This window comes from Somniosus microcephalus, chromosome 4 (genome assembly GCF_052327205.1).
Source record: "Somniosus microcephalus isolate GS21.2 chromosome 4, FLI_Smic_1.0, whole genome shotgun sequence".
Lineage (NCBI taxonomy): Eukaryota > Metazoa > Chordata > Chondrichthyes > Squaliformes > Somniosidae > Somniosus > Somniosus microcephalus.
This window is the reverse complement of record NC_140990.1, coordinates 73,738,999-73,753,066: the sequence shown is the minus strand read 5'-3', so window position 1 is coordinate 73,753,066 and position 14,068 is coordinate 73,738,999. Positions and strand designations below refer to the sequence as shown.

Sequence of the window (14,068 nt, the reverse complement as noted above, 5' to 3'; positions counted from 1 at the left end):
TCTTCTGTCGAGAAGGAGGCAAAGGCTATAGTGGAGGCAGTGCGGCACTGGAGACACTACCTAGCCGGCAATCGTTTCACCCTGCTCACCGACCAGCGGTCGGTGGCTTTCATGTTTAATAACAAACAAAGGGGGAAAATCAAGAATGACAAAATACTCAGGTGGAGGATCGAACTATCCACGTTCGACTATGATATTATGTACAGGCCGGGAGCCCTTAATGAACCCCCAGACGCCCTATCGCGGGGAATGTGTGCCAGCATTCATACGGACAAATTACAGGGTCTCCACAATGACCTCTGTCACCCAGGGGTCACCCGACTATACCATTTTATAAAGTCCCGCAATCTGCCCCACTCCATCGAGGAGGTCAGGGCAGTGACCAGAGCCTGCCGCATCTGTGCGGAATGCAAGCCTCGTTTCTACAGGCCTGACCGTGCACACCTTATCAAAGCCACACGGCCATTCGAGCGCCTAAGTCTGGACTTCAAGGGACCCCTTCCCTCTGCCAACCGTAACGTATACTTCCTCAATATCATCGATGAATATTCCCGCTTCCCCTTCGCCATTCCCTCCCCAGACATGACCAGTGCCACGGTCATCAAGTGTCTCGGTAATCTATTCTGCATGTTTGGCATGCCGAACTACATACACAGCGATAGGGGGACGTCATTTATGAGTGACGAACTGCGCCAGTTCTTGCTCTCAAAGGGGATAGCCACTAGCAGAACCACTAGCTACAACCCCCGGGGTAATGGGCAAGTGGAAAGGGAGAATGCTACTGTTTGGAAGGCTGTCACGTTAGCCTTAAAGTCAAAAGGCCTTCCGACCTCCCGCTGGCAGGAAGTCCTCCCAGACGTGCTCCACTCCATAAGGTCTCTGTTATGTACAGCCACTAACGCTACCCCTCACGAAAAGATGTTCATTTTCCCCCGGAAATCCACCTCGGGCATATCTCTACCCGCGTGGCTGACGTCTCCGGGGACAGTACTATTGCGGAAGCATGTGAGAGGCCACAAAACGGACCCCCTTGTGGAAAAGGTACAGCTCCTCCATGCAAACCCTCAGTACACCTATATCGAATACTCTGACGGGCGAGAGGACACTGTTTCCATAAAAGACCTCACTCCCTCGGGGAGCGGAGAGAACGATGAGAGACTACCCGAGGAAGACCTACACCAAAAAGAGACGGGACGCCCAGAGGTATCAATACCCAACTTTAACCTGGAGGACACTGCAGATAACCTGGAAGACACTGCGGAGGCCCGGACAGCGGAGGAACCAGAATCCACTCCCCTAGAGGCACCCCAACCGGCTTTGCGCCGATCACTGAGAACCGCAAAACCTCCTGACAGACTCACTTATACCAACTTTTAAGAAACATCACCCCGATGGACTAAATCTAAAGAAGGGGTGAATGTAATGAAATGTGTTTGGCTTGCCTGTATTCGTTTTGCACTCATGTATATTACCCTCCCCCACACGGTGTATAGTTTCACTTCCTCTTCCCTGACTAACCTGGAAGGTTCCAGGTCTTGGCTCTTGGCTCCGCCCCTGACTTCTCTTACTTAAAGATCCTCGGATCTGTATGACTCATTCCTGTGAGCCAGTCAGTGTGTTGAGATGTTAGCTCTGATCTTACTGATTAAAAGCCAACTTGTTAAAGTCTATAACTTCTAGTTTTGTGGTTATTGAAGGCACATCACCTGTTTTAAACTCATTTTACAGGGTATTAGAAGAATAGGATTAGCAGACGGGAAACTCAAATGAAACATCACGTCAAGATCTGATGAAGCCATTCGAATAATCGGATCTGAATATCATCGGCCTTTGAACGTGGAAGCAAAAAGCACCGTTCACAGCGGGGAGAAACCGTACACGTGTTCTGTGTGTGGACGAGGCTTCAGCCAATCCTGTGGCCTGTCGAGACACAAGTGCAATCACACCGGGGAGAGGCTGTTCACCTGCTCCGTGTGTGGCAAGAGATGCACTTACTTCTCTGCCCTGCTGATACATCAGTGGGTTCACACTAACGAGAGAGAGTTTAAATGCATCGAGTGAGAGAAGAGCTTTAAACGCCCTGAGACACTGAGAGAGCACCAGCACATTCACAGCGCTTGCACATTATTCAGCTGCTCTCACTGTGGGAAGAGGTTCAGGGAATCATCGCTCGAGTTCACACCAGTGAGAGGCCGTTCACCTGCTCCGTGTGTGGGAAGGGATTCACTCATTCATCCACCCTGCTGACACACCAGCGAGTTCACACTGGGGAGAGGAAGTTCACCTGCTCCGTGTGTGGGAAGAGATTCACTCATTTATCCACCCTGCTGACACACCAGCGAGTTCAAATTGGGGAGAGGCCGTTCACCTGCTCCGTCTGTGGGAAGGGATTCACTCAGTCATCCCACCTGCTGACACACCAACTTGTTCACACTGATAAGAGACCTTTTAAATGTTCTGACTGTGAGAAGAGATTTAAAAGCAGAAATGATCTGCTGAGACACCAGCGCAGTAATTCTGGGGCGAGACCCTTCACCTGCTCCGAGTGTGGGAAAGGATTTATTAATTCATCCAATCTGCTGAAGCACGGTCGAGTTCACTGACGAGAGACCTTTTAAATGCTCGGACTCTGGGAAGTGCTATAAAAGTTCTGGGGAACTGACATGCCATCAAACTGTTCACACTGACGAGAGACCGTTCCGGTGCTCTCACTGCGGGACTGAGTTCAGGCGATCATTTGACCTCACTGTACACCAGCGCACTCACACTGGGGAGAGGCCATTCACCTGCCCTGTGTGTGGGAAGGGATTCATTCGGTCATCCACCCTGCTGACACATCAGCGAGTTCGGACCGATGAGAGACCTTTTACATGTTCTGACTGTGAGAAGAGATTTAAAAGCAAAAAGGATCTGCTGAGACACCAGCGAGTTCACACTGGAGAGAGGCCATTCACCTGCCCTGTGTGTGGGAAGGGATTCATTCGGTCATCCACCCTGCTGACACATCAGCGAGTTCAGACCGATGAGAGACCTTTTACATGTTCTGACTGTGAGAAGAGATTTAAAAGCAAAAAGGATCTGCTGAGACACCAGCGAGTTCACACTGGAGAGTGGCCGTTCACCTGCTCTGTGTGTGGGAAGGGATTCAATCGGTCATCCAACCTGCTGACACACCAGCGAGTTCACAAGTGATGACAGGGGTTGGATTCTGCTGTTATTGTTGCTGCTGTTAATCACATCCAGGACTGAACCATGTTCATTCTGACAGTTGGGGTTTGTTTCTGCTGAGGTGAATAACTCCTGTAACTGGGCTGGAGTTTAATATTCTGGATAGATGTCAAATAAATCAGCTTTGTTTTAAACACATTGTTGCAGATTTTTGTCTTTCCCACCTGAGTGTTTAGCATCACCTGACTGGAGCTCAGAAAGGACAATCTGGGGGAGGATCGTACGGCGGGAACAGTACTTCAGCCTGGACACAGTCCTTCAGGGCCACACCGAGAGGGGCAAATGGCACTTTGGTCTTTCTCGTCTCTCTTCACTGACAGTAAAGTCTCCATGCGGGTTAATCTCGAGGCGTGTGAGAAATGTGTCCCAGCCACTCTCTCCCATGGTTCAGAACTCCTAGGCATGGAACAGAAGGCTCCTTTACAACTGTGTTTAGAGTCAGGAAGAACGACGGTGAACGCTGGAAACGTGCTGTCAAATCAGAGATTGGTGTCAAACTGCGATCTGCTCCTGACTGAAAATGAAATGGCAGGTTTAAGATTCCAATCTAAAAATGACTGTGGTAATTATTCTATGAAGATTTAACGTGTTTTTTCTAACAGTCCTGAATCTACCATTTTAAGGCAGGCGTTAACTCATTTAAAATAAACCCGTTTAAAAAAAATTGGTTAAAGTCCACATTAAAATAGCAGACGGAGGAGTTCACAGGAGCCTGTTAACTGCTGGTACAATTATACAACAGACATTTGATCTCCAGATAAAGAAGGACCTGCAGCGTGTTTCCAGGAATTCCCTGTTTTATTGATGAGTGTGTGTGTTAGACACCAGGATAACTAAAAATACATGACCCGGAACATCCACTGGGGTGTGATCCCGATGGTTACTCTGGGATCACTCCCGCTGTGGAACTCCACCACTGACCCTGCTGAAGGTTGTAGGCTCAGGGAGTGGGGCCTCCAGGTGTGGACAGTAAGAAAGCTGGGCTTCAGTATCCTGACAAATGCATGGCAAGAACCAGAGGAATCCTTACTGAGAAGCCGTCTGGGGTTTTACCGGCCAGCGTAGGTCTAGGGGTGAAAAACTCCTGACTCCCCGAACTGTCTTACATTGAACCCAGTTCAGATCAAGGTGAGTTCAGTTTTTGGAGAATAGAGACAAATATCACCCACAATTGAGGGAGTCAAAAGCAGCCATTAGAGAAGCTCAGATCGTTTGGAAGATGGTGTACAATTGTGGTAATAATAGTAAAAGCTTTTCCAGCTATATCAGGAGTCAGAAGACATAGTTACACAGAGTTACATAGAATTACAGAGTCTACAGCACAGGAACAGGCCATTCGGCCCAACTGGTCAATGCCGGTGTTTCTGCTCCACACGAGTCTCCTCCCACCACTCTTCATCTAACCCTATTAGCATATCCTTCTATTCCTTTCTCCCTCATGTGCTTATCTACCTTCCCCATGAATGTATCTGTGCTATTCACCTCAACTACTCCTTGTGGTAGCACGTTCCACATTCTTACCTCTCTTTGGGTAAAGAAGTTTCCCCTGAATTCCCCATTGGATTTATTAGAGACTGTGTTATATTTATGACCTGTAGTTTTAGACTCCCCCACAAGTGGAAACATTTTCTCCAGGTCCACCCGATATAACCTTTTCATAATCTTAAAGACCTCGATCAGGTCACCCATCGGCCTTCTCTTTATTCTAGAGAAAAGAGCCCCAGCCTGTTCAGCCTTTCCTGATAAGTATATCATCTCAGTTCTAGGATCATCCTTGCAAAGCCTTTCTCCACCTTCTCCAGTGCCTCTATATCCTTTTTATAATATGGTGACCAGAACTGTTCACTGTACTCCAAGTGTGGTCTAACCAATGTCCTATACAAGTTTAACATAACTTTTCTGCTTTTTAATTCTATCCCTCTAGAAATGATCCCCAGTCCATTGTTTGCTCCTGTTATGGCCTCATTAACCTGCGTCGCTACTTTTAGTGATTTGTGTATCTGGACCCTGAGATCCCTTTGCTCCTCTACCCCATTTAGACTCTTATTTTCCAAGCAGTATGTGGCCTTCCTATTATTCCTACCAAAATGCACCACCTATCTTAAAATGTATTTGCTAATTACCCTCCCATTCTGCAAGCTTGATAATGTCCTCTTGTATTTTGTCACAATCTTCCTCAGTATTAATGATGAACAAGGTCAGAGAATGCAGTCAGGGGGCAAGTAGCAGAATGGATTGCTGGCTGGCTTCAAGACAGAAAGCAGAGAGTAGGAGTAAAGGGTAGCTATTCACAGTGGCAGAAGGTGGGTGGTGGTGTTCCACAAGGATCAGTGCTGGGACCACTGCTGTTCACAATTTACATTAACGATTAAGACTTTGGAATCAAAAACACAATTTCTAAATTTGCGGATGACACCAAATTGGGGGGTTAGTCAATAGTGAGAAGGCCTACAGCAAATTACAGAGGACATTAATGAACTTGCAGAATGAGTAGATAATTGACAAATTAAGTTCAACACAGATAAATGTGAGGTATTACATTTTGGAAGGAAGAATAGGGAGGTCACTTATCACTTGGAGGGTGCGAGTCTAGGTGGGGTAGAGGCACAAAGGGATCTCGGAGTACAAATACACAAATCACTAAACGTTGCGACACAGGTTAGCAAGGCCATAAAAAAAGCAAACCAAGCACTAGGGTTTATTTCTAGAGGGATAGAATTGAAAAGTAGGGAAGTTATGCAAAACCTGTATCGAACCTTGGCTAGGCCACACGTGGAGTACTGCGTACATTTCTGGTCGCCATATTATAAATAGGATATAGAGGCACTGGAGAGGGTGCAGGGAAGATTTACAAGGTTGATGCCAGAAATGCGAGGGTGTGCATATCAGGAAAGGATGAACAGGCTGGGTCTCTTTTCTCTTGAAAAAAGGCTGAGGGGTGACCTAATAGAGGTCTTTAAAATTATGAAAGGTTTTCATAGAGTGGATACAGAAAGAATGTTTCCACTTGTGGGGAAGAGGCCATCAATATAAGATAGTCACCAAGAAATCCAATAGGGAATTCAGCAGAAACTTCTTTACCCAGAGAGTGGTGAGAATGTGGAACTCGCTACCACAGGGAGTGGTTGAAGCGAACAGTATCGATGCAGTTAAGGGGAGGCTGGACAAGCATATGTGGGAGAAGGGAATAGAGGGTTATGCTGATAGATTTAGATGAGGAAAGACGGGAGGAGGCTCGAGTGGAGCATAAACGCCGGCATGGACTGGTTGGGCCGAATGACCTCTTTCTGTGCCATATATCCTGTGTAATCCTATTAATTAGCCCTACTTCCCAATTTGGTGTCATTGACAAATTTTTAAATTCGATTCCCAAGTCCAAATCATTTATGTAAATGGTGAACAGTGATCCCTGCACCGATCCCTGTGGAACACCACTTCCCACCTTTTGCCAGTCTGAGTAGCTACTCCCAACCCCTACTCTCTGTTTTCTGTAACCAGCTTACTATCCATAAACAGTTTGTAAGATCGACAAGATGACCAAGGTAAGGCCGTGTGGAGTGAAGGGCCAGGCAGCAGAATGGATGGAAAGATGGCTACAAAACAGAAATCAGAGGGTTGGAGTTAAGGGAAGTGTGTTGTGATCTTTCCATCCATTCTGCTGCCTGACCTTTGACTCCACACAGCCTGACCGTGGTCATCTTGTAGACCGTACATACTGCAGGCACAGTGCACCAGTGGTGGAAGGGGTGGATATTGAGTCCTGTGGCAGGGGCGCTGATGAAGTGGATTTCTCAGTCCGTGAGTTTTGATTCAAGATTCACGATTCAAGATTCAAGATCATTTTATTGCCATATGTAACTAGTACAATGGAATGCTTACTCCCCACTCACTCCCACATATACAGGCATCGCTAGTGGCGTTTTTCACCTCTTTCCACCTTTTAAAAAACCTTGCTGTCAGTTTATTAAAGCCATTAACAGCCGCTCGGGTGGGACACACCAATAAATGAGGCCTTGTAAGTTTCCCTCAGGTTTACTGCTTTTTCTGGCCAATTTATATGTCCTCTCCTTGGATCTTATGCTATCCCTAATTTCCCTTGTTAGCCACGGTTGAGTCACCTTTTTTGATTTATTTTTATGCCAAACAGGGATGAACAAATTCTGTAGTTCATCCATGCGATCTTGGAATGTTTGCCATTGCCTGTCCACTGTTAACCCTTTGAGTGACATTCCCCAATCAATCCTACCCAACTCGCGCCTCATACCATTGTAGTTTCCTTTATTTAAATTCAGGACCCTAGTCTCTGAGTCAACTACTTCATTCTCCACCTTAATGAAGAATCCTATCATATTATGATCACTCCGACCCAAGGGGCCTCGTACAACAAGATTGCTAATTAATCCTTTCTCGTTACATAATACCCAGTCTAAGATGGCCTGATCTCTAGTTGGTTCCTCAACATATTGGTCCAGGAAACCATCCCGTATGCACTCCAGGAATTCCTCCTCCACAGTATTGTTACTAATTTGGTTATATTTGTCTCTTCAAAGAAACAACTCAACTGATTTCCCTTTCCTTGATTACATGCAACTCAGTATTTCAGTTAGCAATGGTTTATCAAATACAGAAAATAAAATGTTGATAATTTAACCCACTCCCTGAGCTCGGGGTGTGAGCAGCCCGCGTCCCCCCGGGGTTCATGAACCCGCTCCCTGAGCTCTCTCACCTGATGTGTCAGCGACTGCGGCCAAGATCCGCGCATGCTCAGCTCACACTGCCCGGGTGATTGACGGGAGCTCCAGACCAATAGGAAGAGCGGGGTGGGCCTGGAGGACCGAGCTGGCGGCGGGTCCGCCAACCAATCGGAGTGTGTGAGGGGCGGAGCTTCGCCTTTGAACCGGAACAACAGATGGTGAACTGAGCATGCGCGGGTGAGGCTGATTGTTGGGCGGTGAAGCAGAAGCCGAGAGGCTGCAGCAGGTGAAGGTGGGTTAATGAACCCTGGGGGGACGCGGGCTTCACACACCCCGCATGCGGCCCCAGGCCCGATTATAAGAGCAGTGAACTGTGGTAAACCACTTTTATCGTTACACTATAGTTATCACTGTTGTATTGTTATCACCGTTATCACTGTTGTATCACGATACGAGGTCGCCTCTTGTCGCGCTGTTATACCTGGGCTGACCACCTCCGACTCCGCCCATGGCTCCACCTACCTGCCCAGGTATAAAGGTAGTCGACTGGCTGGTATTCCTCCTTGTTGGACCCGATCACCCACGAGGGTGGGCTCTGTTATTTAGTCAATAAAAACCTTTAGTTACGTTCCTAACTCGTCGCTTTTTATTGGACGAATTGATAGGTATATCAATTTTATTGACTAAATTTTAAAGATGTCTACTACTGGCCAGCCAGAAGCCCTCCCAGAAGCACAGCCACACCAGCCGGCTTGGCTGCAAGCCCTCAAACCACCGTACCTGGATCTAAACCCACAGGCAGCAAACGCAGCCCTCAACTTCAAACACTGGCTGGACTGCTTCGAATCCTACCTGGAAGAATCCGGCGCCCCGCAGAGATCCAAACTAAGACTTCTGAACGCCCAAGCGAGCCCGAGAGTATACGCACTCATACAGGACACGACTACGTACGAGGCCGCTATCAACCTACTGAAACAGCAGTACCGCAGCCCGGTAAATTACATGTACACCAGGCACCTCCTAAGATCCCGCCCGCAACAGCCAGGAGAGTCTGTAGCTGAATTTTTACGGGCGCTAAGAGCACTCGGCAGGAACTGTGACTTTAAAGCGGTGACGGCTGTTGAAAATACGGAAGATAATATCCGCGATGCCTTTGTGAAAGGCCTACGGTCCGACTACTCACGGCAAAGACTGCTTGAAGCTAAAGACCTCGACCTGGACAAAGCTGAAGCCCTCGCTCTCTCCCTGGAGGTGGCCCATCAGGACCAGGAGGCGTTTTCCAGGTACTGCTCGCGACCCTGGGACTCGGGCCCGACCCCTACCGCAATACCCTTCGCAGCGCCGCCCCCGGGACCTACCTCAGCGTCGGCGTCCCGGACCCGACCGGGCCCGCCACCCCCGGTACCGGCTCCGACATCGGGCACCCATGATCGGGCCGCCGGCTGCTTCTTTTGCGGCCAGGAGAAGCACCCGAGGTCGCGCTGCCCAGCCAGGAACTCTACCTGCACAACCTGCAGGAAGAAAGGCCATTTCTCTAAGGCCTGCAGGAGCGGATCTTCAGAGGCCAGCAGTGCCTCATGCGAACTGTGGGGGCGGCCATCTTCTTTCACGGCAACTGAGGCCAGTATCCCCACACGTGAGTCATGGGGGCGGCCATCTTTGATCAAGGCAACCGACCCCAATAGTGCCTCATGTGAGTTATGGGGGCAGCCATCTTCTCCGCCATTTTGTCCTACCTCGTGGGAGACGCCATTTTACCCACCACGCCCGACTGCCACCGGGCCCCCGGACCCGACGACCGCCTCGCCCGCAGACGACAACGACTCACTTACCTACACGCTAGCCTCCGTCACTCTGGATCAAGCCCGCCCACACCACCTGTCCAAGTCGATGATGGACATCAAAGTAAACGGCCACGCCACGACCTGCCTGTTCGACAGCGGAAGCACGGAGAGCTTCATCCACCCAGACACGGTGAGCCACTACTCCCTCCCTGTCCTGCCAACGCGCAACCGAATCTCGATGGCATCGAGGTCCCACGCCACGGACATTAGCGGCTACTGTGCTGTGACCTTGTCGGTTAAGGGTACAGAGTATAAAAACTTTAAACTCCTCGTCCTCCCCCAGCTCTGCGCTGCCGTCCTACTAGGGCTGGACTTCCAATCCCACCTCCAAAGTGTAACCCTAGCATACGGTGGACCCCTCCCCCCACTCACAGTCGACAACCAGCGAAGGTTAAACCGCCCACCGCGTAACACCTGCAGCCTATCCACCCTCAAGGTGCCGCCACCTTCCCTGTTCGCTAACCTCACCCCCGACTGCAAACCCGTCGCTACCAAGAGCAGGCGGTACAGCGCTGGGGACAGAGCTTTCATTAGCTCTGAGGTGCGGCGTCTCCTGAAGGAGGGCATCATCGAGGGGAGCAACAGCCCCTGGCGTGCCCAGGTCGTGGTCGTTAAGACCGGCGATAAAAATCGCCTGGTCATCGACTACAGCCAGACCATAAACAGATACACCCAGCTGGACGCATACCCCCTTCCCCGCATATCTGACATGGTCAATCAGATTGCACAATACCGCGTATTCTCGACCATCGACCTTAAGTCGGCCTACCACCAACTCCCTATCCACCCCGAGGACCGCCAGTACACCGCCTTCGAGGCGAATGGGCGCCTATACCACTTCCTTAGGGTCCCCTTCGGTGTCACCAACGGGGTCTCGGTCTTCCAAAGGGAGATGGACCGGATGGTTGACCAGAACGGACTGCAGGCCACATTCCCCTACCTAGATAACGTCACCATCTGCGGCCGCGACCGGCAGGACCACGACGTGAATCTGGAGAAATTCCTCCGTACAGCCCAACGGCTGAACCTCACCTACAATAAGGAGAAATGTGTGTTTAACACCTCGCGCCTTGCCATCCTTGGCTGTGTAGTAGAGAACGGACTCATCGGCCCCGACCCCGAAAGAATGCGCCCCCTCATGGAGCTACCCCTCCCCCACTGCCCTAAGGCACTTAAGAGAACCCTGGGGCTCTTCGCCTACTATGCCCAATGGGTGCCCAATTATGCGGACAAAGCCAGACCCCTCATGAAGTCCACATCCTTCCCCCTTACGGAGGAAGCGTGCGCAGCCTTCTCCCTCATTAAGGGAGACATTGCCAAGGCCACTATGCACGCAGTGGATGAGTCCATCCCCTTCCAAGTCGAGAGCGATGCATCCGACTTCGCCCTAGCCGCCACCCTTAACCAGGAGGGGAGACCGGTGGCCTTCTTCTCAAGGACCCTACAGGGCCCTGAGATCCGACACTCGTCGGTCGAGAAGGAGGCCCAGGCGATTGTGGAGGCGGTACGACGCTGGAGGCACTACCTGGCAGGCAAACGATTTACCCTCCTTACCGACCAACGTTCGGTCGCTTTTATGTTTAATAACAAGCTGAGGGGCAAAATCAAGAATGACAAGATCTTGAGGTGGAGAATCGAGCTCTCCACCTACGATTATGATATCTTGTACCGGCCAGGTAAGCTGAACGAACCCCCCGATGCTCTGTCACGAATTACATGTGCCAGCGCGCAAAGTGATAGACTTCAGACCCTCCACAACGACCTCTGCCACCCCGGGGTCACCAGACTTTACCACTTCATTAAGGCCCGCAACCTGCCCTACTCCATCGAGGAGGTCAGGACCATAACCAGGAACTGCCAGACCTGCGCCGAGTGCAAACCGCACTTCTTTAGGCCGGACAGAGCAAGCCTGATCAAGGCCACCCGCCCCTTCGAGCGCCTGAGCATCGACTTTAAGGGGCCCCTCCCGTCCTCTGACCGTAATGTGTACTTCCTCAACATTGTTGATGAGTACTCCCGTTTCCCCTTTGCCTTCCCCTGCCCAGACATGACCAGTACCACGGTCATTAAATGTCTGAACGACCTCTTCGCCTTGTTCGGGTTCCCAAACTATATACATAGTGACCGGGGCTCCTCTTTCATGAGCGAGGAACTCCGTCAGTTCCTACTAGCGAGAGGTATTGCAGCAAGTAGGACCACCAGCTACAACCCCCAAGGGAACGGCCAGGTGGAAAGAGAGAACGCGACGGTATGGAAGGCCGTCCTCTTAGCCTTAAAGTCTAAGGGCCTCCCAACCTCCCGCTGGCAGGAAGTCCTCCCGACAGCGCTGCACTCCATCCGGTCACTACTTTGCACTGCCGTTAACGCCACCTCCCATGAACGAATGTTTGTTTTCCCCAGGAAGTTGACTACGGGAACCACTCTACCAACCTGGCTGACCTCTCCGGGGCCCGTCTTGCTGCGAAAGCACGTGAGGGCCCATAAAACAGACCCCCTGGTCGAGAGGGTGAACCTCCTGCACGCCAACCCCCAGTACGCCTACGTGGCTTACCCAGACGGGCGGGAGGACACAGTCTCCTTACGAGACCTCGCACCCTCGGGCACTCCGGAGACACCACCTTTACCCCCCCCCACCACCCCCCCAATTCCAGCCCAGGTAGACGGCATGCCGGAACCCCACGAGCCTTCGCCGACCACGCAGACACCAGCACTAACACCGGATAATGCAGCACCGCCGCTGCGACGATCGGAGAGGCTTACGAGGCCTCCGGACAGACTGACATACCAGAACTGGTAGTACACTTCACCCCGCCGGACTCAAATCTAAACAAGGGGTGAATGTGGTAAACCACTTTTATCGTTACACTATAGTTATCACTGTTGTATTGTTATCACCGTTATCACTGTTGTATCACGATACGAGGTCGCCTCTTGTCGCGCTGTTATACCTGGGCTGACCACCTCCGACTCCGCCCATGGCTCCACCTATCTGCCCAGGTATAAAGGTAGTCGGCTGGCTGGTATTCCTCCTTGTTGGACCCGATCACCCACGAGGGTGGGCTCTGTTATTTAGTCAATAAAAACCTTTAGTTACATTCCTAACTCGTCGCTTTTTATTGGACGAATTGATAGGTATCCGCCCCCACCCGTGGGTTCCCGTTTCGCTCTGGCCCGAATCACAACAAAGCGCCAAACTCCGGGACAGACAGGAAGTGAGTCAGGGAGCGTCTGTAAATGGAGGAGAACTGGAGACTGGTCAGGGAGCGTCTGTAAATGGAGGAGAAATGGAGACTGGTCAGGGAGCGTCTGTAAATGGAGGAGAAATGGGGACTGGTCAGGGAGCGCCTGTAAATGGAGGAGAAATGGAGACTGGTCAGGGAGCATCTGTAAATGGAGGAGAAATGGTGACTGGTCAGGGAGTGTCTGTAAATGAAGGCGAAAATAGTGACTGATCAGGGAGCATCTGTAAATGGAGGAAATGGTGATTGGTCAGTGAAATAAAGAGTAGATTGCCTTTCAAAAGCTAGGCTTTATTAACCTTAAAAAACCAGCAAGTACATGTTGAGCACCCAGCCTCAGCCAAACTGTAGAAAACTGAATTTAAGATGGCCACCACAGGTCACATGGAATCAACTAACCAATAAGTTTACAGCATATATCTCAAGGCAGGAAAACAGGCAACCAATTACAATGCTTCTTATAAAACAAGAATAATCACCACATTCACCCCTCCTTTTAAAATATACTTCAACCTAGGTAGCCTTTACAGTTTACAATTAGTTATTTATGACTAGAGCAATACATGTATAATGCCTTCAACAATTTTAAAATTTTACTATTAAATTATTAATTATTTTAAAAGTCCATTTTTAATCGGTCGACCGGATATCTTGTTCGTGTCGACCTTCTTAGCCTTGGTGGAGTTCCTTGCCCTCCCACACCAGGAGACACAGAAATATCTTCTGCAGGGAGGCTATCAATATCCCGATTATCAACGGTTTCCGGATTGGAAGTCCCATTAGAAGGTAGACTGGGAGGGTCATGAACATCCATCGGGGGCAGACTAAGAGAATTGTAAGTGTCTGCAATAGGATTGGAAATGTTCGTAGTATCTGTGACGACATCAACATTATCTGAATTATGGCTATTGTTAATGTCCTCAGGAGAGGGCTGGCCACCACAAGGAGCTAAGTCTTTAACTGAAACCGTACTTTCTTTCCCATCTTGGAATCGAATGTGAGCATATTGGGAATTTGCCTCCAATAGCTCCACCTCCTCCACTAAAGGATCATACTTTGACAG

At 50.0% G+C, this 14,068-nt stretch overlaps 2 pseudogenes; one reads left to right on the top strand and one right to left on the bottom strand.

The window, feature by feature from the left end:
- Positions 1 to 14,068, top strand: part of LOC147119231 (uncharacterized) — a 108,533-nt pseudogene that overhangs the window by 44,410 nt on the left and 50,055 nt on the right.
- The window catches only part of LOC147119232 (uncharacterized), a 125,322-nt pseudogene that overhangs the window by 85,374 nt on the left and 25,880 nt on the right, over positions 1 to 14,068 (bottom strand).